The sequence below is a fragment of the Ursus americanus genome, chromosome X, assembly GCF_024610735.1.
Source record: "Ursus americanus isolate L20-20 chromosome X, mUrsAme1.1.p, whole genome shotgun sequence".
Taxonomy (NCBI): domain Eukaryota; kingdom Metazoa; phylum Chordata; class Mammalia; order Carnivora; family Ursidae; genus Ursus; species Ursus americanus.
This window is the reverse complement of record NC_142164.1, coordinates 33,845,810-33,873,578: the sequence shown is the minus strand read 5'-3', so window position 1 is coordinate 33,873,578 and position 27,769 is coordinate 33,845,810.

Below are 27,769 nucleotides of genomic sequence, written 5' to 3'. Positions count from 1 at the left end.
TGGGACATAACCCCATCATAAGTCAAGAAAGATCTGTATTAGAACTTAGCACATCTCTAGAGAAATATAGCTATGTCAGAAAAGAAGGAAATTTCGTCTAATTTTATTTATGGTGTTAACTATATCATTATCATTATCATTATCATTATCATTATCATTATCCCTTTTTAACAGATCAGAAAGTTGGTCCAGAGGAGTTACCTGATTTACCCAACATGGCACAGCTCATAAGTAGTAGAACCAGGATCTAAATCAGGCAGTCCTTGGTTCTATAGTCCATGCTCTCAACCACTAAATGATGCTGCTTTATTGTCTGATTGATCAGAAACTTTTATGTATACATCTTTAAAATGCATTCATGAATTTAGATTTCACTAAGAGAGTAATGGAGTATTGGGAACTCACTAAGTAGTGGTTCCTATAGAGTATATTTGTTGGAAAGTCATGCATATAAGAATGATTGGATGATCATACAATTTAGATTCCAGTCTATTCATATTTAAAATACAAGGACAGTAAAAGGTTCATCAGCTTGAAATTAGTTTTTAAATGATGTCAATGCATTCAAGTCAATTTGAGAGGATTAAGGGATAATATGGATTTACCAAAGTACTTTGAGATACTAAGGAACCGTGAGGGCACTTGCAGGATTACACAGGATATTTAACAGCTTCAAGTCTAGCTCCGAGTTTTTAATTACTCACTTTAACTTTTGAAACTCACTTTACTGAATGAAATGGTGGCTATACTGGTTACCAAAGCAAAAGTCACAAGTCTGAACCATCATAGGTTTGAAGTAGTGATATTTTAAGCCATTTGACACTGTCGACTGCTTCAGACTATCTCTTTAGGGTGCCACCAGGAAAGGAACAAGGCTGGGAGCCTAGAAGTCACAGGGCTGTGTTTCCCCCCCCTTCTCACTTCAGAGAGAATGGCCCTGTTGTTGTCTCTTCCACAGAGTAAGCTTTTACATACAGTTTCTTAGAACAAAAAGTTCTATGGCTTAAATGCTCTTAAACAACATTGGGCATCATTTAATTAAGTTTTCATTCATTTCACTTAGTATTCACTAAGGTTATATAATCACACACATTAGGGTGGCTATTATTTTTTTAAAAAGGAAATTAACAAGTGTTGGTAAGGATATAGAGGAACTGGAACACTTGTGTATTTCTGATGGAAGTATAAAATGGTGTAGCTGCTCTGGAGAACAGTATAGTGATTCCGAAATAAATTAAACATAGAATTACCATATGAACCAGGAATTTCACTTCTGGGTATATACCCAAAAGAAGTGAAAGCAGTGACTCAAATTGATATTTGTACTCCCATGTTCATGGCAGCAATTATCCACAACAGCCAAATATCCATCATTGGATGAATAGATTTAAAAAAGTGGTATGTACATACAATGGAATATTATTATCTTTAAGAAAGAAAGGAATTCTGACACATGCTATAACATGCATGAACCTTGAAGATATTATGCTTAGTGACATAAGCCAGTCACAGAAAGGCCAAACATTCATTTATGTGAGATACCTAGAACAGTCACATTCAAAAAGACAGAAAGTAAAATGGCAGTTGGCAGGGGCTGGAGGAGAGGGGATAGGGAGTTAGTATTTAACGAGTACAGAGTTTTAGTTTTGCAAGATGAAAAAGTTCTGAAGGTGGATGGTGGTAATGGTTGCACAACAATGTGAATGTATTTAATGCCACAGAACCACTTAAAAATGGTTAAAATGATAATTGTTATGTATATTTTGCTACAATAGAAAATACATTTAAAAAATAGCTCATAGGAGTGTCTGGGTAGTTCAGTCGGTTAAGCGTCTGACTCTTGATTTCAACTCAGGTCATGATCTCAGGGTCGTGAGATCGAGCCCCACGTTGGGCTCCATGCTGGGCATGGAGTCTGCTTAAGATTCTCTCTCTCCCTCTCTACCCCTCACATCCCCCCAGCTTGCGTGCACTCTCTCTCTCTTTAAAAAAAAACAAAACTAGCTTATAGATACAGACAACAGATTGGTGGTTGGCAGAGGTGGGGGTTGGGGGTGGTCAAAATGGGTGAAGAGGTTCAAAAGGTACAAACTTCCAATTATAAAATAAACAAGTCATGGGGATATAATGTCTTGGATGGTGACTATAATTACTAATACTCTATAACATGTTTAAAAGTAGCTAAGAGGGGCGCCTGGGTGGCACTGTGGTTAAGTGTCTGCCTTCGGCTCAGGGCGTGATCCTAGCGTTATGGGATCGAGCCCCACATCAGGCTCTTCCACTATGAGCCTGCTTCTTCCTCTCCCACTCCCCCTGCTTGTGTTCCCTCTCTCGCTGGCTGTCTCTATCTCTGGCAAATGAATAAATAAATAAAATCTTTAAAAAAAAAATAAATAAAAGTAGCTAAGAGAGTAGATCTTAAAAATTCTCATTACAAGAAAAAAAATTATAACTATATGGTGATAGATGTTAATTAGACTTATTGTGGTGATCATTTCACAATATATACAAATATCAAATCATTATGTTGTACACCTGAAACTAATATAATATGTCAATTATATCTCAATTTAAAAAGTTAAACATACCTACCTACTATGATTCAGCATTCCATTCCTAGGCAGTTATGCAAGAAATGAAAGCTTATTCCCATACAAAGATTTGTACATAATTGTTCATTACAGCTTTTTGTATAATAACCAACAATCTTAAAGCAACCCAATGTGCACCCACTGGTAAATGAATAAACACATTGTGGTATATCCATGGAAAGAAATACTACTTAGCTATTAAAAGGAATTAACTACTAATAATCCAACAATGTGTCTACATCTCAAATAATTATGCTTAGTGAAAGAAGGCAGACAAAAAGAGTATATATGTATGGTTCCATTTATATAAATTTCTAGTAAATGCAAATTAACCTGTATTGACAAAAAGCAAATGAGTGTTTGCTTGGGAAGGAGGGAGCAGGAATGGCAAAAGTGACACAAGGCAACTTTTGGGAATTATGGATAATATGTTGACTATCTTCATTGTGGTGATAGTATCATGGTCAAAACTTATCAAACTGTACCCTTTAAATATGTGCAGCTTATTCTATGTAGGTTATACCTCATTGAAGTTTTTAAAAACAAAAATAAAATGAAAAACAGCCTGGCAGTATTTAAACCTGCAGATTAAAGATAAAACATTTTCCCAAAGACTATCAGGTGACAGCTTCTACTGTACGTGAAGGACACCAAAGACTACAAGATAGTTTTTAAAAAGTACTTGTTCTGGATAAGAATTTTGGTTCTGCTTACTAAACAGAATAATTATAGTAAAGATAAAGGAAATGCAAAAAGAACAAAAGATTAATAAAGGTTTTACACAGCAAGCACTTTGACCAATGTAAAATAATTGGTCCTTAATCATTCATTAAGCAGTTAGCACTAAATTATGAATGGGTCATGTGATGCACTTGACCATCTTAACATACCCATTTACACAATACAGTTCAAGTAGCTCCTGTGCTTGGGTATAGCAAATGATTCCCGATGGGCTAAAACCGCTCTTGCACTTTTACTTTCTCTTCAGCAGGTTAAATCACTTTAACTTGTGTTGTTGGAGCCTAAGGGACTGTTTCTGAACCCAAGACTATCCATTAGTTAAACATGATTTTGTTAAGAACATTACAAAGAGGTGGCTTTAAGCCATTGATTTTATCAACGCAATTTGGAAAGATTCAGACTTGGACGTCAAAATACTATGAGTCATCCAACATTATAGAGGTAACTGTTTACGATCCTGGAAATAAAAAGCAGACCTTGTAAACATTTAAAAAAAAAATCTTCCCAGTGATTAAATGAGACCCATGTTACAGATCACCAAACATAGCAACTTAGAATGCAAATGCTTACCTTTCAGGAAAAAAAAAGTCCAAGAACTGACCTTTCTTAATGATATGTTAATGAAATATCAAGGAAGGTTGGGATTTACCAAACCTTATTCTACTTTGTACAAGTTCTCTCCTGCTTCCTAAAAGCTGACTGTAACTGAGGTGGAAAGGTCTTTAGAACTCTTTTATTTCTGTAGTACACAGGAACTGTAGCTGAAAGTTTCCAGACTGGAGAGGAGTTATTAAACCTGATTTGGGACCCACCTGTTCCTTAGTATGCGCTGCAAATTGGGATCTCTATAGCGAAGCCTCTTCTTTTTGTAGCCAAAAAGCTATGTATCTTTTGTGAGTTAAATTTTGAAATTGGTTTTATTTCTAATGACTTTTAGTCATTTAAAAAGACTTCATTTGAATTTCTAAAATATATTCCTTTGGGTGCCTGAGTAACTCAGTCAGTTAAACATCTGCCTTCGGCTCAGGTCCTGATCCCCAGGTGCTGGGATCGAGTCCTGCATTGGGCTCCCTGCTTGGTGGGCAGCCTGCTTCTCCCTCTGCCTCTTTCCTCTCTCTCTGTCTCTCATGAATAAATAAATAAAATACTTAAAATAAAAATAAAGAATAAAAATATATTCCTTTTTTTCCCATGTGTATTAACATTTCATTTTACTTTGAAACTGAAGGACAAGGTGGCTCAGTATAATAGAAACGTACCAGGCTCCTCCTCTTTTTTTTTTTTTTTTGTATATTGTAAGAGGTAAGGATGAGGATTCAGAGCTCAAATACGTAAAGTGACCCTTAATTTTCAGCTCCTCTCTTGATAAAGGATTTTTTTGTTGTTGCTTTAACTTTATTATTTTTAAAATTTTAATTATACTTATTTTGAAAGAGGTAATGTTCTCATGATTCAAAATTCAGAATGTAAAAAAGGATACAAGATGAAAAAATTTTTCTTGCTTTTGTTCCCTAAATACCCAGCTCAATTGCATAATACCTAGCTGTATTTTTAGTTTATTTCCAGAACACTTTATGCATGTATATGTGTATGCATACACAAACATCCACATACAAAATCAAATACAATGATCTTTTTTAGGTTCTGCTAACGTACTATACATTCATTTGTGCATCACTTTTTTTTTTTCATTTTACAATATATCTTGGAGACTGTTCCATTATGACACAAAAAGCTTCTATGTGTTTGTTATGCTTTTTTTCAGCTGCATAGTATTCTGTATTGCTGTATTATAATTCATTTTAAGCAATTCTGTACAGATAGCATTTAGGTTCAATTTTTTTGCTATTACAAATAATCCTTCAGCAAACAACCTTGTGCATACATCATTTCTGCAAGATAAATTACAAAAAGTAGAAATGCCATGAAGCTGTTGACCCCTAATTCTTGTTTAGGATCAATTTTCTCTGTCTTCTTGAGTGGCTTTTGGTATATTTTTCTAAAATATTATCCATTTCATTATGGTATTCAAATTTATTTGCACAGTGTTGAACAAAGTAGTCTCTTACCATTGTCTGTGATGCTTCCATCTGTGCTTATTTTATTCTTCATTTTAACCCCCCCTCTTGTTTTATTTTTTTTTTATTAGTAACTAATTGCCAATGTTATGGTTATTCAAAGAGCCAACTATTTTTTTTATTTATTAAATTTTCTTTTAACTGTTTAATTCCTAACTTCTGATATTATTTGACTTATTTTCTATTTGTCTTTTTTCCTTTTTCTGGCTTGATGATTTCTGTATTTTTTAGTTCTTTTTTTTTAGATTTTATTTATTTATTCGACAGAGATAGAGACAGCCAGCGAGAGAGGGAACACAAGCAGGGGGAGTGGGAGAGGAAGAAGCACGCTCATAGTGGAAGAGCCTGATGTGGGGCTCGATCCCATAACGCTAGGATCACGCCCTGAGCTGAAGGCAGACACTTAACCGCTGTGCCACCCAGGTGCCCCTGTATTTTTTAGTTTTTAATATTGTTGTTAATATAAATACTTAAAACTGTGGAATTTTATTTGGGCACTGCTCTCGAAACATCACATAGGTTCTGATAAGTGGTGTTTCTATTATGATCATTTATTAGATATTCTAATGTAAGGTTTTATTTTCTCTTTGAATTGTTTAAGATAAAGTGTCTAAAGCATGATTTTTTGTCTCCTGGTTTTGTTAACAAGTTCCACTTTGATTGAATTTTAATTAATGATTATTGATTGTGTTGTTTTGTTTTTCATGTATTTTAAAAAACAATGATATTTTTCTTCTAGCAAAATATAGTCATTTTTTTGAAAATATTCCAAGGGATCCCTTAGTACAAAGTATATTCTTTATTTCATGGTATAGAATATATACTTATCAAATAACTACACCTTACTAATTGTGTTATTTACACCTTCTGTATTTATTCCTTGTCCACTTGGCCTGAAATGAACTGAGTGAATAAATAAATCTATTGCCAATAATGCATTTCTCTTTACTTTTTCTTTGTTACACTTTAGTTTTGACTATGTAAATGTTGCTTTCATGTTGTTTGATGCATAGATATTTATAATTATTATAACTTTATTGTGGTTATAACTTTCAGTATTTGTACAATGCTACATTTTTGTTTCATTTAAAACTTTTGCCTCAGATTCAACCTTGTCTGATATTAAGGTTATGGATTCTACTACTTTTTATGTACACCTTTTCATGTTATTTTATTTTCAATCTTTCTAAATCATTTCATTGTCATTATCCATTCTTTTTCTACTGTGGTATAATTGACATTAATATTATATTAGTTTCAGGTATACAACATAGTGATTATACATTACACTGAGCATTTGTATACATTGCAAAATGGTCACTATGATAAGTCTAGTTACCATCTGTTGCCTTACAAAATTAATACAATATTATGGACTGTATTCCCCATGCTTTACATTAAGTTCCTATGACTTATTTATTTTATAACTGGAAGTTTGTAATTTCTAATCTCCTTCACTCATTCACCTCCCCAACCCCTCCACTCTGGCAGTCACCAATCTGTTCTCGGTATCTGAGTTTGGGTTTTGTTTTGTTTGCTTGTTTTTTGTTTTGTTTTGTTTGAGAATCCACATATAAGTGAAATTATGCAATATTTGTCCTTCTCTGTCTGACTTATTTCATTTAGCATAATACCCTCAAGGTCCATCCATGTTGCCCCCAATGACAACATTCCTTTTTACAGCTGACTAGTGTTACATTGTGGATATTTACCACATCTTCTTTATCCATTCATCCATCTATGGACACTTAGGTTGCTTCCATATTTTGGCTATATAATTAATGCTGCAATGAACATAGGGGTGCATATATTTTTTCAAATTAGTGTTTTCCCCTCTGGATAGATACCCAAGAGTGGAGTTACTGGATCATATGGTAGTTATACTTCAAATTTTTTAAGGAACCTTCATACTGTTTTCACAGTGGCTGTATGAGTTTACATTCCCACCAACAGTGCATGAGGGTTTCCTTTTTTCCACATCCTTGCCAACACTTGTTATTTCTTGCTCTTTTGATACTAGCCATTCTGACAAGTAGGAAGTGATAGCTCATTGTGGTTTTGATTTGCATTTCCCTGATTATTAGTGATGTTGAGTATCTTTTCATGTATCTGTTGGCCATCTGGATGTCTTCTGTGGAAAAATGTCTATTCAGATCCTCTTAATCAAATTATTTTTTGTTATTGAGTTGTACAAGTTCTTTATGTATTTTTGATATTAAACCATTGTCAGATATATGATTTGAAAATATAAATGTAATACATCACATCAATAAAATGAAAGATAAAAATTATGTGGTCATCTCAATATACACAGAAAAAGCATTTGACAAAATACAACATCTTTTCATGATAAAAACCATTAACAGACTGGGTATGGAAGGAACATACCTCAGCATAATAAAGGCCATATACAGCAAACCTACAGCTAACACTATATTCAATGGAGAACAATTGAAAGTGTTTCCTTCACTACCAGGAACAAAGCAAGGATGTTGCCTCTCTCCACTCCTGTTCAATATAGCACTGGAAGTCCTAGCTACAGCAATTAGACAAAAGAAAGAAATAAAGGGCAACCAAATTGTAAAGAAAGAAGTGACATTGTCATTATTTGCTGATGATAAGATCTGATCCTATATATAGAAAACCCCAAAGAATCAGTAAAGTGGAAGGAAGAAAAATCAACTTACAGATATCAGTGGTATTCCTTTACATTAATGTTGAAGAATCTGTAAAAGAAGTAAAGAAAATCATACCATTCACAATAGCATCAAAAACAATAAAATGCTTGGGAATAAATTTAACCAAGGAAATGAAAGATTTGTGCAAAGAAAACTATAAAACCTTGCTGAAAGAAATTGAAGAAAACACAAACAAATGGAAAGATACCCCACGTTCATGAATCAGAAGAATTAATATTGTTAAAATGGGCATGCTATCCAAAGCCATCCACAGATTCAACACAGCCCCCATCAGAATACCAAAGGCATTCCTTGCAGAAATAAAAGAAACAATCCTACAACAAATCCTTGATTTGGAACTACAAAAGACCCCAAACAGCCAAAGTAATCCCAAGAGAAAAGAACAGAGTCAGAGGTATCACACTTCCAGATTTCCAACTATACTACAAAGTGATTGTGATAAAAACAATGCAATATGGTACCAGCACAAAGATAGACACATCGAAGAATGGAACAGAATAGAGACCCCACAATTAAACCCTGGCATATATGGTCAACTAACATTCAACAAGGGAACCAAGGATACCCAATGGGGAAAGGATAGTCTCTTCAAAAACGGTGCTAAAAAAAACTGGGAAACACATGCAAAACAATGAAATTAAACTTCTATCTCATACCACTCTCAAAAATCAACTCATTGGGACTCCTGGGTGGCTCAGTTGGCTAAGCATCTGCCTTCAGCTCAGATCATGATCCCACGGTCCTGGGACCAAGTCCCGCATTGGGCTCCCTGCTCAGTGGGGAGCCTGCTTCTCCCTCTGCCTGCTGCTCCCCCTGCTTGTGCTCTCTCTCTCTGTCAAATAAATAAACAAAATCTTTAAAAAAATTAACTCAAAATGTATCAAAGACTTGAACAGAAGACCTAGAAGAAAACGTAGGGAGGAAGTTCAATATTGGTCTTGGCAATAATTTTTGTGGCATGATGCCAAAAGCATAAATAACAAAAGAAAAAAATCAACAAATGAGACTACATCAAACTCAAAATCTTCTGCACAGGAAAAGAAACAGTTAATGAAATGAAAAGACAACCTACAGAACAAGAGACAATTTTTGCAAACCATATATTGGGTAAGGGAAATGGACAACAGACCATGAAAAAGTATTTAACATTACTAATTTTCAGGGAAATGCAAATATGCTAAGTGAAATAAGTCAAGCAGAAAAAGACAATTATCATATGGTTTCACTCATTTGTGGAACATGAGGAATAGCAGGGAGATTGGTAGGAGAAGGAAGGGGGAAATGAAGGTGGGGTAAACAGAGGGGAAATGAACCACGACAGACTATGGACTCCAGGAAACAAACTGAGGGTTTTAGAGGGGAGGGGGTTGGGGGGATGGGCTAGCTTGGTGATGGGTATTAAGGAGGGCACGTATTGCATGGAGCACTGGGTGTTTATTTGCAAAAAATGAATCATGTAATACTACATTAAAAACTAATGATGTACTGTATGGTGAATAGCATATCATAATAAAAAGAAAAAAGCAAATTAAAACCATAATGAGGCATCACCTCACACTTGTTAGAATGGCTGCCATCAAGAAGATGAGAATCAACAGGTGCTGACAAGGATATGGTAGAAAGGGAACCCTTACACATTGCTGGTGGGAATGTAAATTGGTCCAACCACTATAGAAAAGAATACGGAGGGTTCTTCAAAAAATTATAAATAGAGCTTCCATATGATCCAGCAGTTCCACTTCTGAGTATATACCCAAAGAAATGAAAACAGGATTTTGATGAGATATATACACTCCCAGGTTTATCACAGCATTATCCACAATAGTCAAGATATGGAAACAACCCAAATGCCCATCAACAGATGAATGGATAAAAATATGTGGTACATATACAGAATGGACTATTATTCAGCCCTGAGAAAGGAAGTTATCCTCCCATTTGCAAAAACATGAATGGAACTTGAACATATTATGCCAAATGAGATCAGTCAGACAGAGAAAGACAAGTACTATATGATATCGCTTATATGTGAAATCTAAAAAAAATTAAACTTGGAAAAACTAGAGAATAAAATGATGGTTATGAGGATTTGTGGGGGGATAAGAGTTATGGTGTGTAAGGCTACAAACTTGTAATGGGTAGTAAATAAGCCATAGAGATCTAATGCACCTTATAATAAATACAGACAATAATATTGTAGAATAATTATGTAATGTGATAAATATCACCATATCAGCAATCATATTACAATATATATGTATCAAAGTAATATGCTGTACACCTTAAACTCATATAATGATACACATCACATTTATTCAATAAAAAATAAGCTCTTCAACACACCAAATATTATATATATTTTATATATAGTTTATTTATACATATATGACAGGGAAATGGGTAGAACTACAAAGAGAAATTGATAAATCCACGTTCAAAATTTGATATTTTAAAAACCCTCTTTCTGTTACTAATAAATTGCATCAAATATTATAAAAATATAGAAGACTTGAACCATGCTATTAAGGTTTATTTCATAGGATATTGTATATATGTTCTCCACATACTTACTTTCTGAAAGTAAGCTTGATTTTGATGAATGATTGCTTTTTGTTTTTATTTTCACTAACTCCCCATCATCATCCATATGTAGGCAGTACATTGTGGTTAGTCTTTTAGAATCATTTGGATTTTTCTGGAGGAAAGCCAAAAACACTGAAAGGATATTAAAGTTAAATATGTTCAAAGTGTTTCTTAAATATCTAGACTTGTTTGTGATGCAGATCTTAGGAGCAAACAAAAAGCACACCTTTCTTTTCCTTTTTGATCAATGATGTAAAATCCCAAGAATTAGGAATACGTTTGTAACACTGAGAGCTGAGCCTCATGTGGACATTAATGAAAAGAGTGGTTGGCATTTAACTCCTATAAATAAAGCTTCTGAATAGAACTACTTCAGAGATCAATATTGTCCAATTCAGAACAATGAGCCTTCTGAGTTGTAAAGAACGAGAGAAAATCAATCAATCAAGAAAATGTTCTAACTTTGTTGTTAGAATTCTCAATTTTGTTTTTTAAAAATGTGCTATTTATCCTCTTATTCCCTACTAGTTCCTGTAATGTAGTGAAATAAACACATTTTAAAAACAACAGTATGCCAGTCCTTCAATAGGGATACGTGAACTATTCTGGGTATCTGTCAAGACAGGGTGTGTCTTTATGTGAATTATTCTCATAAATGGTGTCAAATCATATTCATATAAAATTTGTTACTGTTCATATAATCAGTACAGTAATGGTCTATTTCATTTTTACAGTTTAGAACAGGTTCAAGACTGTCTCTAGGATGATGGCATTCTCACAGGTATTCTGATATATTTTGAGTGGGAAAGTTCTATATGGTTATTTGAATGTTCTTTATCACCAGGTACATTTTGTGGCTTAAAGTGAACTCACACTATATATAAAAAAGGACTGCTGGTTATTCTCAGTTGTCAAACCATCATGTGGAACTATAGCTCTTCCTGCTATGAAAACTTTCTAACTGATCTACCATAAATAGTTGCTATTATGAATCACAGTAGTTCTTCATTCCCCCACCAAATTTTGGAAATATCATAGTATTTTGGAATACACATTTGAATAAGCCTATTGCTGGGTGAATTTCCAGTGCTTTGTACAAAATTTGTCTTTTCTTTCTTGTTGATTTTAGGGTTATTTGTTTTCTTTGCCATTCTCAGTTTCACTATAATGCATCTGAGTATGTGTTCCCCCCCCCGGGGGTCTCATTATGCTTCTTGAATCCAAAAATACATCTATATCCTCATTATGAAAAATTTTTTGTCACCTTTTGAATATTGCCTCTACCTTAATCAGTCTCTTCTCTTCTTCAAGATCTTCTACAAGAGGTACGCATTTATTCTGCTTGATGTTCTCAGAGCTTCCTGGATCTATGGTTTGGTGTCTAACATTAATTTGGGTGAAATTCTGTCAATATTTAATGTTCCTTCTATTCCTTTCTCTCTTCTCCTTCTGGAATTCCCATTATGCATATGTTGTATCTTTTGTAATTGTCCCACAGTTCTTTAATATTCTGTTCTTACTCCCCCTCCCCAGGCTTTTTTTCTCTTTGTTTTTCAGTTTTATTGGTTTCTTCTGAAATATCCTCAAGTTCAGAGATTCTCTCCTCAGCTGTGACCAGTCTACTAATAAGCCCATCAAACTCTTCATTTCTGTTAGTGTTTTGAATGTCCAGTATTTCCTTTTGTTTTCGTTAGAATTTTCATCTCATTGCTTACATTTTCCATCTGTTCTTGCATACTTTAAGCTTTATATATTAGAGCCCTTAGCTTCTTAATCATAGTTGTTTTAAATTACTAGTCTGACAATTCCAACATTCCTGCTATATCTAAGTCTGGTTCTGATGCTTGCTCTCTCTTCAAACTGTGTGTGTGTGTGTGTGTGTGTGTGTGTTTGCCTCTTAGTATGTCTTGTAATTTTTTTCTTGATAGCCAAACATGATATATGCATAAAAGGAACTGCTGTAAATAGGCCTTTAGTAATGTGGCATTAAGGTGTTCGGGGAGAGAAAGTGTTCTATAGTCCTATGAGTAGGTCTAAGTCTTTTAGTGAGTCAGAACCTCTGTACTCTGAACTTCACATGTAGAGTTGGCCCTTGAACAAGAGTGAGTTAAGAGCACCCACTCCCCTGCACTGTCAAAATCCATGTATTACTTTTGACTCCTAAAAAGTCGACTACTAACAGCCTGCTATTGCCTGGAAACCTTACCAATAACATAGTCAACTAAGACTATTTTGTATGCCGTGTGTATTATATACTGTATTCTTATGATAAAGTAAGCTAGAGAAGAAAAAATGTTATTAAGAAAATCATAAGGAAGAGAAAATACATTTGCAGTACTGGACTCTAAAACGTTGCTGTGTAAGTGGACCCATGCAGTTGAAACCCATGCTGTTCAAGGTTCAACTGTACTTCTCAGTCCCCACCCCTTCCTTCAATGGGACAGGATGGTTAGAGTAGGCTGGAGTTTGGTATTTTCCTCTTCCCTGCTAGAGGGCTCTGATAAAACCCCAGCAGTTTATTTATTTTTTTTTTAATAATGATTTTTTATTATATTATGTTAGTCACCATACAGTACATCCCTGGTTTTCGATGTAAGGCTCGATGATTCATTAGTTGTGTATAACACCCAGTGCACCATGCAATATGTGCCCTCCTTACTACCCATCACCTGCCTATCCCATTCCCCCACCCCCTCCCCTCTGAAGCCCTGTTTGTATCCCAGAGTCCACAGTCTCTCATGGTTCATTCCCCCTTCTGTTTACCGCCCCCCTTCATTCTTCCCTTCCTTCTCCTACAGATCTTCCGATTTCTTATGCTCCACAAATGAGTGAAACCATATGATAATGGTCTTTCTCTGCTTGACTTATTTCACTTAGCATTCTCTCCTCCAGTCCCGTCCATGTTGCTGCAACTGTTGGGTAATTGTTCGTTCTGATGGCTGAGTAATATTCCATTGTATATATGGACCACAACTTCTTAATCCAGTCATCTGTTGCAGGGCATCTCGGCTCCTTCCACGATTTAGCTATTGTGGACAGAGCTGCTATGAGCATTGGGGTGCATATGGCCCTTCTCTTCACTACGTCTGTATCTTTGAAAACCCCAGCAGTTTAGGCTCTGGTTAAATAGTTTTTCCTGAGGGTAGGCCAGGGAATTTTTCTCTGATAGTCACTGTGACAACCTGGTCAAGCTCCTAGAGGTAAAAGTCATGAAAGTGTTTGGGCTCCCAATGAGTGGTTCTCCCTGGAGAACTTTCTTATTTTCTTATTTTCATAGATATGTGCCGTTTACCCTCTGCTGCCTAGCAGAGCCCCTAGATGTTCCCGCCCACTGCTTTTGTGGTCCCATTTCACACAATTCTATGCTGTTTTAATCTGGCCAAGTTTTGCCCAGGTGGTCTTTGAAGACAGGAAACTGGAACCTTTGATCATGCTACCTGAGTAGAATCACAGTCTGTGTCTTCTAAGCTGCCTCGAGCTTTCTTTGGGTAATGTTCAGTTACAGAGATAGCGTTCCTCTCTGTGCCAAGAAACGAAGGCAGATAGTAAAACCTCTCACTGTTCATGCACAACCAATCACAGGCACGAAAAAGAGAAAGTTAGTAAATTCTGAGAGCAGCAGTACAGCAGGGAGAAAGAAGCCATTCTCAAGAGAGAGGCATCGAACATTCTGAAGAAAATGTGTGGCAGTTCCAGATCTTTAATAGATCTGGTCAGTAGCAAAGCAAGAAAAGGGATTGGTGGGGCCATGAAAATAAAGCTGTAGAAGACTATACAGAAAGTGTGAAGTTTGAGGTGTTGCAGATGGGAAGATAGAATCTTCTTTTTTTAAGATTTTATTTATTTATTCATGAGAGATGGTGGGTGGGGGAAGAGAGAAAGAGACAGAGACAGAGACAGAGGCAGAAGGAGAAGCAGGCTCCCTATTCAGCGGAACTCGATCCCAGGACCCAAGGATCATGACCTGAGCCAAAGGCAGATGCTTAGCAGACTGAGCCACCCAGGTGCCTGGAAGATAGAATCTTCTGCAATTAATGTGTCTGATACAAATAATACACTGCACAAATGCAGACTGGTGTCAGTCATAGATCCAGAATGAAGGCAGTGGAAGAAGATATGGATTCTATCAGAATAGAGACAGTCCTTTTAAGCCCTGCCTTGCTAAAGGCTTCACCAATTTAGTAACAAACAATGGATATTAATGGTTGAAACACAAAACATAATAGCTATAATTTTTTGTATAATTGTGCCTACCTTGTTGTAAGCTGTATATAGCTCATTTGATAGGGTGAACTTGATTATTCTCAATTAATTTTTTCTGTTGTCAATCTAAAGTCTTAAGTAAAATAATCCATGCTAATGTTGTTACAAACATGTCTGGACTGAAAACGGTAGGCATGATCCTGAAGTTTGGGACAGGCAGGTGAAGAAAACTGCCCCTTTATAGAATGAGACATGAATAAGGTCTGGCCCTTTTTGAGCGTGTGTGTGTCCCTTCATGCATTAAAATCTGTAGGTCCAAGGGCTCATGGACATTTAAAACAAAGGCATGCCTTTAGAAATGTGCAACTTCTCCACACATTACTGATGACATGCTTTGAGATCTCCTGTACAGAATCTGATAATTCCTAACTACATTGGAATCTCAGTAAAAAATGTGATATATAGTAGACTATTTTGCATTTGAGACAGGCACCTAGAAAGAGTGGGAGAATAAGAGAAGGGAAGTATCATTTACAGGGTACTAAAAAACAGTTTATTATCAAAATTGATTAATATTTCTAGTAAGTTCAGAAGTACATCTATATGTGGATTCAAATACATATATTTTGATTACATTTTCGTTAACACGCAAAGACTTTTTAGATGACTGGTTTGCAAACGTGCCTTAAAGTGTGTGTGGTGTGTGCGTGTGTTTTCCCCTACAGATTACGATTTTCTTCTTTTTTTCCAAAGATTTTTATTTATTTGACAGAGAGACAGTCAACGAGAGAGGGAACACAAGCAGGGGGAGCGGGAGAGGAAGAAGCAGGCTTCCAGCACAGCAGGGAGCCCGATGCGAGGCTAGATCCCAGGACCCCGGGGATCACGCCCTGAGCCGAAGGCAGACACCTAATGACTGAGCCACCCAGGCCCGCAGATTACAATCTTCTTAAGGTCAAGGACCCCATTCTTTTCTTTCTACACAAATACACACATGTGCACATGTGCACTATATTTGCTTAAATAAAGTGTAGAAAACAAATATTTAAATAACTTACAGTCCAACAGTGAACCATCATAAGAACATGAAGAGAGGTATGATGAGTTAAAGAGAAACTGGTTTTAGTGCTGGTCATTTCATTATGCTATAGTACAGGTACAAAGGCAAATAAAGTCAGAAGGAAGGTTGTAACCAAGTCATTTGGTAACCAGAGCATAGACAGGGCCTATAGATGCAGTGACAGGGAAGGGCTTGGGAAATTATAAAGCAGTGGCAGTAGACTTAGTTATGTTTTAAATGTGTAGGAATGAGTGGGAAATGACCCTGACATTGCATATGCTTGATTTCAGGAGAAATGGCTATTGCTTTTCCAGAGATAAAGACAAAACCTACAGACAAGATTGGTTGTAGTTTCACCCCACTGACTTTGAACACAAGAATTGTAGTAATTAGATGGGTTGGACTCTGCTCTCATCCATAAAATCACATATACTCATACACATACACACAAAACTTGGAAAAAATCAATGAAACCGGTTATGATGATAATGAATATTCTTAAAATGGAGGTGTTTTACTTCATTTACATATTTACTTATTAAACATGGATTTCTTGATTACTCCTTTGTCAGGCACTGTTCTGAATACTGAGGATGCAAAGCTGAATAGAGCTGAATAGTATACATTCCCTGACCTCAACAAGTTCTAAAAGATTCTGATCAGGAAACTGTCAAATGCTTCGCTTTCTTTATTACTGGTTTAGGTGTTTAGACATACTAAGACATAATTATGCAGTGAGAAATACGCAGCATTTCACTAACACACAGAAAAATTGCCTTCAATGGGAGGACTCGCTAGTACTTGGGTTTGATGGGTTAGGTTAAGACGCATAATTCTATACAGGTAAAGTGGGATGTAATAGGTCAGATGGCAAGAACTGGACTGGTTGGTTTCTTGAATAAATGAGTGCAAGAACAGAATTCCACTGTAAAACTGAAGTTTTCCCTGATAATCCTTGATGCTGGGAACATAAAGAAAAATCACAGGTGAATACCAAGCCTCCAAGCCCAGACTGGGACTGCAATATCCATTTGCTTAAGTGTAAGTCAAAGTAGCAGCTCCAGTTTCTCAGCCTTCAGAGAGTCTTTATGTGGTTTTGTAGTAATAATCCATTTTTCACACTCTAAGGAGAAGCAATGTAATACAAAATACCCTTCACAATTCATTTCTAAGATGGCATTGACTACTAAGCTATCGGTTCAAATTCTTGTTTGTGGGAAAGCTAGGAGACACTATTTTCCTCAGCAATTTGCACTGATAGAATCTAATGTGGTAATGTGATTCCCAAACGGCCCAGTGACATCAGGTAAGCCTGCAAAATGAAGACTATGAATGATGAATGCAAACTTTCTACAAGCAAAATGATTTAGAGGATAAGATAAATTCCTCTTGAAGATGGAAATAGGTTCTAGCTGAATAGAAAGATAATTACCCTTCATCAGGCTCTTATCCTGTTGCTACTATCTAAATATGAAACATCACAACATTACTAATTTGGCACTTCAGCGATGATGCTAACTTGATAAAAAGTCAGTACACAGTCCAAATACACGCCAAATTTCCAGGGGCAGATGTGACAATTCTTTTGTTACTGGATATTTATTCAAAATAGGAGACTCAAAGTACTGAGAAGTACTATTCCTTCGAAAGTTGAAGCAAGGTTTCAGGGAATTGCTTTGCACTGCAGTAAGTAGTACAAAATCACACAACAGAATTTCCAGCCACATATGCTTAATCACACACATGCAGGAAGTTGAAAACCAGATTTTTATTTGGAAGGGAATCAGAATTTTGATTTTATGCACTGGGCATGGGTTCCCAAATTTCCAGACCTTCTATCCTTGATGTAATAAAAGGAAAGGGCTTTGCTTAAGAGGGAATTAGCTCTCATTTCATATCTAAAGGCATTGTTAATTACCTGATTTTCATCTAAAAACAAAAGGCCTCTATCAATTTATTCTTTATTACCTCTGTGATGTTTTAGGCTTTTAGTGAAAAGATTTTGCATATTTTTGTTTTGCAAATTTATTACTACTTTATTTTATGCTATTGTAATTCTTTGCTTTTACATTTATATTAACATTGTTTGTTGGTGGTATATAGAAATGCAATTCGATTTTTTATATTGACCTTGTACCCAAAGCATTTGCTAAAATCACTAATTAATACTAAAAATTTGGGGGGGGGCAGCTTCTTTAGGATATTCTACATAGCCATGAAAATAAACACACATTTGCTTCTTCTTCTCCAATCTATTTATGTGGTTGGAATTTTCAGTACAGTGTTGATTAAAAATGGAGAGGGTGAACATCTTTGTATTGTTCCCACTCTTAGGTGGAAAACATTAAATGTTTCAGCATTAAGTTTAGGGTTACTTTTAGGTTTATCATAAATGTGCTTTATCATTTTGAAGAAATTTCTTTCCACTTCTACTTTGCTAAAAGGTTCTTTTTTTAAAAAAATCAGGAATGGGAATTGATATTTGTCTCATGTATTTTCTGCATCCATCGAGATGATCATGTGTTTTCCTCTTTTGTTCTATTAATGTAGTCAATTATATTGGTTGACTTTCCAATGTTGGACCAAGCTTGCAATCATGAGATAAAACCCACCCAGATACAATGATTTATCACTTTTATATATTGCTGAACTTGATTTGTTAATATTTTAAATGAATTTGTGTGTGTGTGTGTGTGTAAGTAAAACAATAGAAGTTTATTAAGTGAGGAGACAGAAAAAGCTCTCAAGAGTGAAAGGGGTCCCGACAGGGTTGCCAGTGAGGGCCTTTAGGGTTGGTCTTTTATAGAAAGCTAACCAGGGAACTTAAATCCTTTAACATCTCTATTGATAACACCTTCAATGGCTTACTTCCTTTTTAGGGTCTGGTTATTCTATGTTGGTCACAGGTGATTATCATAAAGATGCCCACCACATATGCATAGAGCAGGGTGGTTCTCCACCCTGCGCAGCTATATATTTATACTCACAGAGGATATTGATCTATAATTTTCTTTGCTTGTAATATCGTTTTCAACTTTTGGTGTCTGTGTTATATTTGCTTCATAAAAAAGGATTGCAGAGTATTCCTCTGGATCTGAAGTTTCTATTAATGACAAGATTTTAATTACAAATTTAGATTGTCAGCTACTTTGAGACAATTTGCTAAGTCTTTAAAAGAAATTGTCCATTTTGTCAATGTTCTTGAATTACTGGCATAAAGTTGTTCATAATACTCCATTATTATTTTTAATGTCTCTAGTATCCAGAGTTATGACTTCTTTTTCATATATGATTTGACTAATTCATACTCACTTAGTTTCTTGATTATTCTCCCTAGCTATTTATAAATTTTAACAGCCATTTCAAGGAACCAATGTTTTGCTTTGTTGGCGTCCTCTATTATTTCCACTTATTATTAATATATCTTCCCTTCAAATTACTTTGGTTTTGAATTAGTATATTTTAGCTTTGTTAACTACAGAGTTTATTCATCTACTTTTACTCTAATTACTGACATTATTGGATCTAGTCTACCATCTTAGGATTTGTTTTCTATTTCTCCCATCTGTTCTTCGTACCTCTTTTCTATTTTCCTGTCTTCTTTTGGATAGAGTATGTACAATTCCATTTGTTCTCCTTTATGGGCTATTTACTTAGTGTTTTACATTTTTATGGTATACTTTAAAATTAAAATATAATTTAAAAACCATGAAATTTAAGCCCTAGGTACAACTAATTATATTGTCTGTATAGATTTGTCTATTCTGGACATTTCCTATAAATTGAATTATTTAGTATGTGGTTTTGTTTTTGTTTTTTTGAGACAGACAGAGAGAGAGAGAGAGAGCAAGGGGGGAGGGCAGAGGGAGAGAATCTTCAAGCAAATACCCTGCTGAGCCAAAATCAAGAGTCAGATGCTTAACCGACTGAGCCACCCAGGCACCCCTATGGTTTTGTTTTAAATAGACATTTTCTGGGGCGCCTGGGTGGCTTAGTCATAAAGCGTCTGCCTTTGGCCGAGGGCCTGATCCCAGGGTCCTGGGATCGAGCCCCGCATCAGGCTCCCTGCTCTGCTGGGAGCCTGCTTCTTCCTCTCCCACTCCCTCTGCTTGTGTTCCCTCTCTTGCTGGCTGTCTCTCTCTGTGTGTCAAATAAATAAATAAAATCTTTTTAAAAAATAAATAAATAAATAAATAAATAAATAGACATTTTCTCATGTACCATTTTCATTCCCTTGCCATTTCTTTACTGTACTTTGGGGGATCATTTTCTTGGTGCTTGTCCAGAGTATTAAAATTAATTAACATAACACTATTTTAAATTAGTACCAAGTCAATGTCATTAATACAGAAAACTTTGGGGATGCCTGGGTGGCTCCGTCAGTTAAGTATCTGCCTTCAGCTCAGGTCATGATCCCAGGGTCCTGGGATCTCCCACATTGGGCTCCGTGCTCGGCGGGGAGCCTGCTTCTCCCTCTGCCGCTGCTCCCCCTGCTCTCTGACAAATAAATAAATAAAATCTTAAAAAAAGAGAGAGAGAGAGAGAAAGAAAACTTTGTTCCTGTATTAGCTCCATTGCCTTGTTAGGATTGCTAATTGTAGCAAGGATTTGTATGTAGGAATTTGATGATAGCTGAGAGTCTTCTCAGATTTTGGTTGAGCATGTGCACACAGCCCTACACATTCACATTGTCTTCTAGATTTCCGGTGATATGTCAGAACTTTCCAAAGCTCCTATGGGTATCTCATTCCTTAGGCTTTCCTTTTAAGGTTTTTGCTACTCTCTTTTGCCCCAATTAATATGCACCACCCTAGGCATCTGATATTTTAAACAATTTTTAAAAAATGTTTTGACAGGGGCGCCTGGGTGGCTCAGTCATTAAGCGTCTGCCTTTGGCTCAGGGTGTGATCCCAGGACCCTGGGATCGAGCCCCACATCGAGCTCCCTGCTCTGCTGGGAGCCTGCTTCTTCCTCTCCCACTCCCCCTGCTTGTGTTCCCACTCTCGCTGGCTGGCTCTCTCTCTGTCAAATAAATAAATAAAATCTTTTAAAAAAATGTTTTGACAAATAACCCAGGGAATGTTTGTTTTGTTGTTGTTGTTGTTTTACTTTCAGGTCAGGTCAAATAGACTGCCTTGCATGTGGGGTCTTCCAGGGAACCACCAGACAAAAAAACAACAATTTTCTGGGAATGAAGATTTGAAAGGAGCTCCAACTCTGTTTTGTCCCCTCCAGTGGCTGTCCGACTGCTGGTTTTCACCATGGTTGTGGGTTGTTGGTTTTCAAGTTTACTATGAACCTCACTGGGGGCAGGGTAGGAGAACAAGAACCGAGCAAATTAAAGAGGCACAGAACTCACTGTTCTTACTGAGATTCAGCTTATATTCTAGAATAAATGTTCTCTAGATTGCTGCAAGCAATTAATTTTCAGCATCCAGAAAATGCTGATCCTGACAATTTTTGCTCTTTAGTTATTCTTGATTTTCAGATATCTTCATTCTGCTATTTTTATTGATACTTTGTAGATTAGTGATTACTTTACTAATTACATTATATGTCCTTTATTTGTTCTCTTCCTTGAATTAATATTATACAGTTTTACATACAGCCTAAGCACCTTACAGTAGTGTATTTAACCCCTCTTATCTTTTTTGTTATTGCCATTGGAGATTTTATTTCTACGTATGTCCAAGCCCAGAATACCTTATTATATTTGTGTTAATTGGTCAATAGTTTTTTACATGAATTAAGAACAAAAATAAGTCTTTTATATTGGTTCACATATTAAATTTTTGGTTCTCATTATTCTTTTTTTTAGATTTGATTTCTTATCAAGTATAATTTTCCTTTAGCCTGATGAAATTCCTTTAGCATTTCTTTTAGCATAGGTCTACTGGTGAAAATTTTTCTCATTTTTTAATTTATTTGGGTATTTTTATTTTGCCTTTATTTTTGAAGTGTATTTTCATCAGGTAAACTTCCGGAGTTCTTTTTTCTGGGATCTGCCTTTTATGCTCCAGCCCACTCAGCTTCCCTAAACTCTGTCTCTTGAATTCAGGGGAACCATCCTATTCTAGACAGAGTACCTCCTGCTGCTTTGTGGTGTGGAATATGCTTTCAGGCAAAAAGTCAGTGTTACCATAGGGCTCACCTCATTTCTTTTCCCTGTGCTGTCTGTTGTCCAGTGTATGAAAATAGTTATTTCACATATTTGGTCCAATTTTCTAGTTATTTTCAGTAGGAGGATAAACCTAGTCTCTGTTATTTCACCATAGCCAGAAATAAGACGTATATATCATCTACTTTTTTATTGCTCACAGGATGAGCATGTTTCTAGTGTTGTGGTAAGTGCTGAAGAAGTGTGCATACATTAAGATGACTTGACACCCAGGATGTATCTTAATTTCAATATATTTCTGATTCAGCCCTAACCTCAGGTAGCAATAGACAGTCACTTTGGCAAGAGATTATATTTTAGACTTCATTTCCTGTTTTAGCACTAAAATTTATATGTTCTCGAAATACAAATTATATTTGAATGATTAAGTTATATCAAGAAGGGTCCTTCTAACTCTTAAGATTTTCCTTGGGGAATCGTGGGTGACTCAAACATATACTCCCACTCGGTTGCTTAAATCTGGCAACTGTTTACTTCCAATCAATAAGAACATCCTTTCCCACATTTTTAGTAAGATAAAACTTTGATTAACCAAAACCTAACTAACCGAAGCCTGTAATTGACTTGTTTTTCTCTGATATTATGCTTTTGTTTAGCTTTGTTTATTTGTTTGAAGGAAACTAATGACAAGAAACAGTCTGTTGTAGCAATTCAAAAGTAATGAAGGAAATGGAAGATTAGGGTAATTTCTCCAGAAAACTTATCTTAGTACTTCTCAAAGTGCTATAGATGGTAGGCAAAAAAGAATGATGACTCATATGCATACTGTCAGCCCCCAAACAGACATCACCATACAAAGACCGGCACTACTTTACATCCCCTTCCACATACATGAATCTGGCTACCCTTGGATAACTTAGTTTCTTCCTCTGTTTTGTCCTCAAACTTCTTTTGAAGCAATACTTCCCCTTAACATAATTTATGAGGCGAGAAAAAAAAGACAATGACTTTGTGGGGTTCCATGTTCTCTTAAAATCACCAAATTTTTGAGTTGGATAACTTTAGAAATAAATTATTTCTGTCACCCATCTGATGCATTTGTTTATAAAACAAATTCCTACTGAACATCTATTATGTCCTCAACATGTGCTAAGTTACCAGGGATTCAAAGGTGGATAAGAATAATTCCCTACCCTCTGGAAAGTTGAACATCTCAAATGATGAGGACTTACTAACTGCTGAAATCATCCATTTCTTTTTTTTTTTTATTAATAATGATTTTTTATTATATTATGTTAGTCACCATACAGTACATCCCCGGTTTTCGATGTAAGGCTCGATGATTCATTAGTTGTGTATAACACCCAGTGCACCATGCAATATGTGCCCTCCTTACTACCCATCACCGGTCTATCCCATTCCCCCACCCCCCTCCCCTCTGTAGCCCTCAGTTTGTTTCTCATAGTCCATAGTCTCTCATGTTTCATTCCCCCTTCTGTGAAATCATCCATTTCTTTTTCAGACTCCTTAATAATTATGCCCTTCTTTCTTACTTTAAGTCAAAATTAGTTTACTTACCATTTCACCCAATGACCCTGAACAATACATATTAAATCTATCTTCCATGATAAATTCAAAAAGGGCCAACATGACATATAGCACATATTAGGCACTCAATAATGATTTAATGAGCGAATGAAATTGTTATTGGGCTTTTATCCTCATGCTTCAATTCTCTTTTCTAACCAAGTTCATTCTTTATTTCTTGACTAAACAATCCCAATTGGATCAAATATCACTAACATGACGTTGTTCAGTCCTCAACAACCATTCTAACTGCTTTCCTCTTACACTCTTTTCAGCTTGTTACTGTCATCTTAAAGTATGAGAAAGGAACCATACGTTCCCAGGATGATTTGGAGGTAGAAGAAATGTCCTGGTGCATATATTCTGGTTTTCAGATACGATTAGTCCAGTCATCCCTATTTTCTATCTTTCAACTTGTCAAATGTTAGTGCTGAAACAGAAATTCCAGTTTGTTAATTCTAACCTCTTTGTGAAGGTTTAGAAAAGTGAGATGATTATGTGCCCAAGGTCACAAAATTAGTAAACAGTAGAATTGAATTGTGTTTCCCAACTAGTGATGTAATTGATTCCCTAGGGAATATTTGGAAAAGTTTGTCAAGATGCTTACCGGAATTTAGTAGGTGAAAGCCAACAATACTAAAATCAGATAACATCCAGGAAGAATTGCCCCATGTAAAATGTCAATAGAACCTCCAGTGAAAAACACTTCAAACTCAGGTGTCCTGACTCCTACATGCAGATTCAAAATGATAATCCTGAGAAGTCCGGTAGATTGAGTTACTAAGCTAAATTCTTCCTCACAGTCACCTCATCCTATTTCATGTAACTTTACAATCCCTCCACAAAAGGGTTCATATACTTTCCCAGCTCCTTAACTTTGGACTTGGTCATATAATTTGTTTCAGTCAATGGGACATGAGTAAATATAATACAATGCAGGTATTTGAATTGTGCTAACAGAATTTGTTGTGCCCTTAGCCAGTCTAGAGTAGCTGATATATAGTTGTGAAAGAAATATGTTTATTATTATATACCACTGAGATTTTGTAATTCAACAACAGATGATTGATAAAAAAATTGAGAAGAATTTAGTGATTTAAACACTGTTTCCCAATCTGTGTTACATGATAGTAGCCTCCTAAGATGATCTCAGGTTTGGCATAAGTAGGGAATGACATGATCAAATAATTTCAAGAAAGACTGAGTAGTTTTTCATATAACATATTAAAGTAATAAGTTCTACTAAAAAACAAAGTTATCTAAAATTTGTTTAAATTACTTTTTTAAACACACACCCCATTTTCTACATACCTATTATAATCCAGATATGTTGGAAAAGTTCTTCACGAGAATTTATTTACTAAGGCACGAAGATAGATTTGGAACTTTAAAAATGGATTTTCAACCAAATGAGAGGAAACAAAAGAGAGTCTCTAACAGCCAATTGTTAAGACTGTGACTACAATGTGAGTACCCTGGTTAGTTGAGAAAGGACTATATTCTCATCTCATCTCTCTTCTGTATCTTCAATATATTTCTGTTCATTGTCCCTGCACTTTAATATGTAAACATGCTCAATCCTATTCCATCTTTAAAAACAAACCAAAACAAACCAGGCAAAACAGCTCTTAAACCTAGTTTTTCTGTTTTAACTTATTTGTTTCCTTTTCTTATCAGCCATACTTCTAAGAGAAGAGTCTCTAGTAGTTGTCTGCTTCCCACATAACCTTTCACTCATTTAAAAATATATGATTTACATTTGTATTAATACATTGCTCTTAAAATATATAATTTTAACATATAGAAGTGTGTAAAATACAAAATGTGTGTGTGTGTGTGCATGCATGAAAGGTGGATTCAGGGCTGACATGCTGTCATAGCCTAGAAAATGCTTCTGAGGCTTTCAAGATCTCTTGAAGAAGAGAATTTCATTCTTCAAGAATGAAACTTCATTCTCCTTGACATTGTGCAAGAGCCAAGGGACCACCAGCAGAGCCAAAGCCTTACCTCTTATGGAAAAGAGAGACTAGATTACATAGTCATCTGAGGGAGCCCATCTGGTAGAAATCCATTAGAAAGAGGAACACCGATGCCTTGCTTCAGATAGTCCCTGCTGCCTTGCTTCGGATGGTCGATGCTTACCAGATTCTGCTCACTTCAGTGCTTCTAAAAGTTTGAAGCTATGGTGACCTGACCTATTTCTAGTCCGTGTAGTTGGAAGAGAAATGGGGAGACTTGAGAGCAGAGAGACATTCTCCACACATTGTGGCAGAGGGGGAAAATCAGCAGACCCTTCAGGGTCAGTCATCTCTTACTGGTTTACTGAATGTTAGGGAACTGTAATGATGTGACATGTATGATTCTATGAAATCCCCAAATTATGAGGATGTAGAAAAAAAATTAAAACTCAGTTAAAAGAATGAGTGACATGAAGGAACAAAAGTCAGTCTCAATGTGTAAGACAATTGTATACCATTGAAATAGAGTGCAAGGTAATAAAATATAAAAGAAGAAGAAAAAAGGAGGAGAATTCTCAATGAAAATATAGTTAGAACTATATAAAATAGACTTTCTGGAAGTACCTTTTAAGCCCTGATTTTTAATTTTTGGAAATCAGTAAATAATTACTAGTGAAACATTATTTAATGGCCTGGATCATGTGAAATTTGCCAGGCACTCTTCCTAAGGAATATATATGTATTAACTAATTTAAACCTCAAAACATAAAACAGAACACCATATGGAGTGGGTACTATTATTATCATAATCTTTATTTTATAGATAAGAAAACTGAATCTAAGGAAAATTTCAGGGTTACAAAGTTTTTAAGTGACAAAGCTGGGATTTGAATAGAACTACTCTATACACTAATAACTGGACTGTATTATTTTCTTATACAAGAAAAAATCACTAGATGGAATCATAGCAATAGTAAAATATGTTTTAAACATAGTAATACTTAGTTTTACAGATTGAAAATGATGAGGGAGCAGAAAGCTAGCTGAAGACAAAGCAAAAGCTAACACCCTGCAACCTCCCCCCTCACCCACTCCTGGGTGGGATATGTGTGACATTCTTCCAGGAAGCTCCCAACTATCTTAATATTAATACCTTGCTAGAGGGGAAAACAACCTTAACTTGACAAAGTCAATGCCTCTGGTATCCTGTAGGTCCTCTTAAGCATGTGGAAGTTCTCTTGAAAACCTCCCTTTTCCTCACCTCCCCCAACTCCCAAGTATATAATCAGCCATCTCTCACAACCCCGGTGCAGCAGCTCTTTCTCTTCCTTTTTCTCTCTGGCCCTCTCTCTTTTCCCTTTGTGTGTGTGTGTATGTGTGTGTATGTGTATCACACAGAGAGCTAACAAAATAAACTAAAATCACTAATTTCCAATAAAGGGTAATCCTTTCCTAGGAGAGAAGAGATGTATGACTGCTGCGCTTATAACCTTGGCAGCACTAGGAGCAAATTCACTACAGTTGGGGTAAGGAGACACCAGCCAATCTTTACAAATATTTATTGGCCAGCTGACTGTGGTTTAGAGCAAGAGATAAGAATCCAGAGGAGTTGTGATCACAAAATCAATTTCCACTTACCTGCCTAAGTTTTCCATGGAGCCTTCCTTGAATGCATGGGTGAGGCATGCTGAGAGCTAGAGATGAGGTTAAGAGGACTGAGAGAGACTCCAATCAAGGCAAATTCAGGTTTTGCTGAGTGAGGCACTAATGGCCTGCTCAAAGCTGGTGTCAGAGAAGCAGAATGGAAAGTTCTCCTAAGGCACAGCCAGGGTAAATATGAAGATTAAATAGCACTTCTGATTGTCATGAAAAAATGGTAAATCAGCTTAAAAACAGGATATATATATATATGCACATTGCAGAAAGCAGGAAGCTGGGCTTAACACAAAGAAAAATGCCCAAGCAATACTGAATAAATCTGTGGAGAGCTGAATTTGCAACAAATCCCAGATCCAGCTCAATCACAGCTTAGATGGACTCAGGCCATTACGTTATTGCCTCACACAGGAAGACGTGTGCCCTTTTCTCAAGGTTAATATAATATAGTTCAGCCTCTACTGCTTTTTTACACACAATACCTGCCATACTATC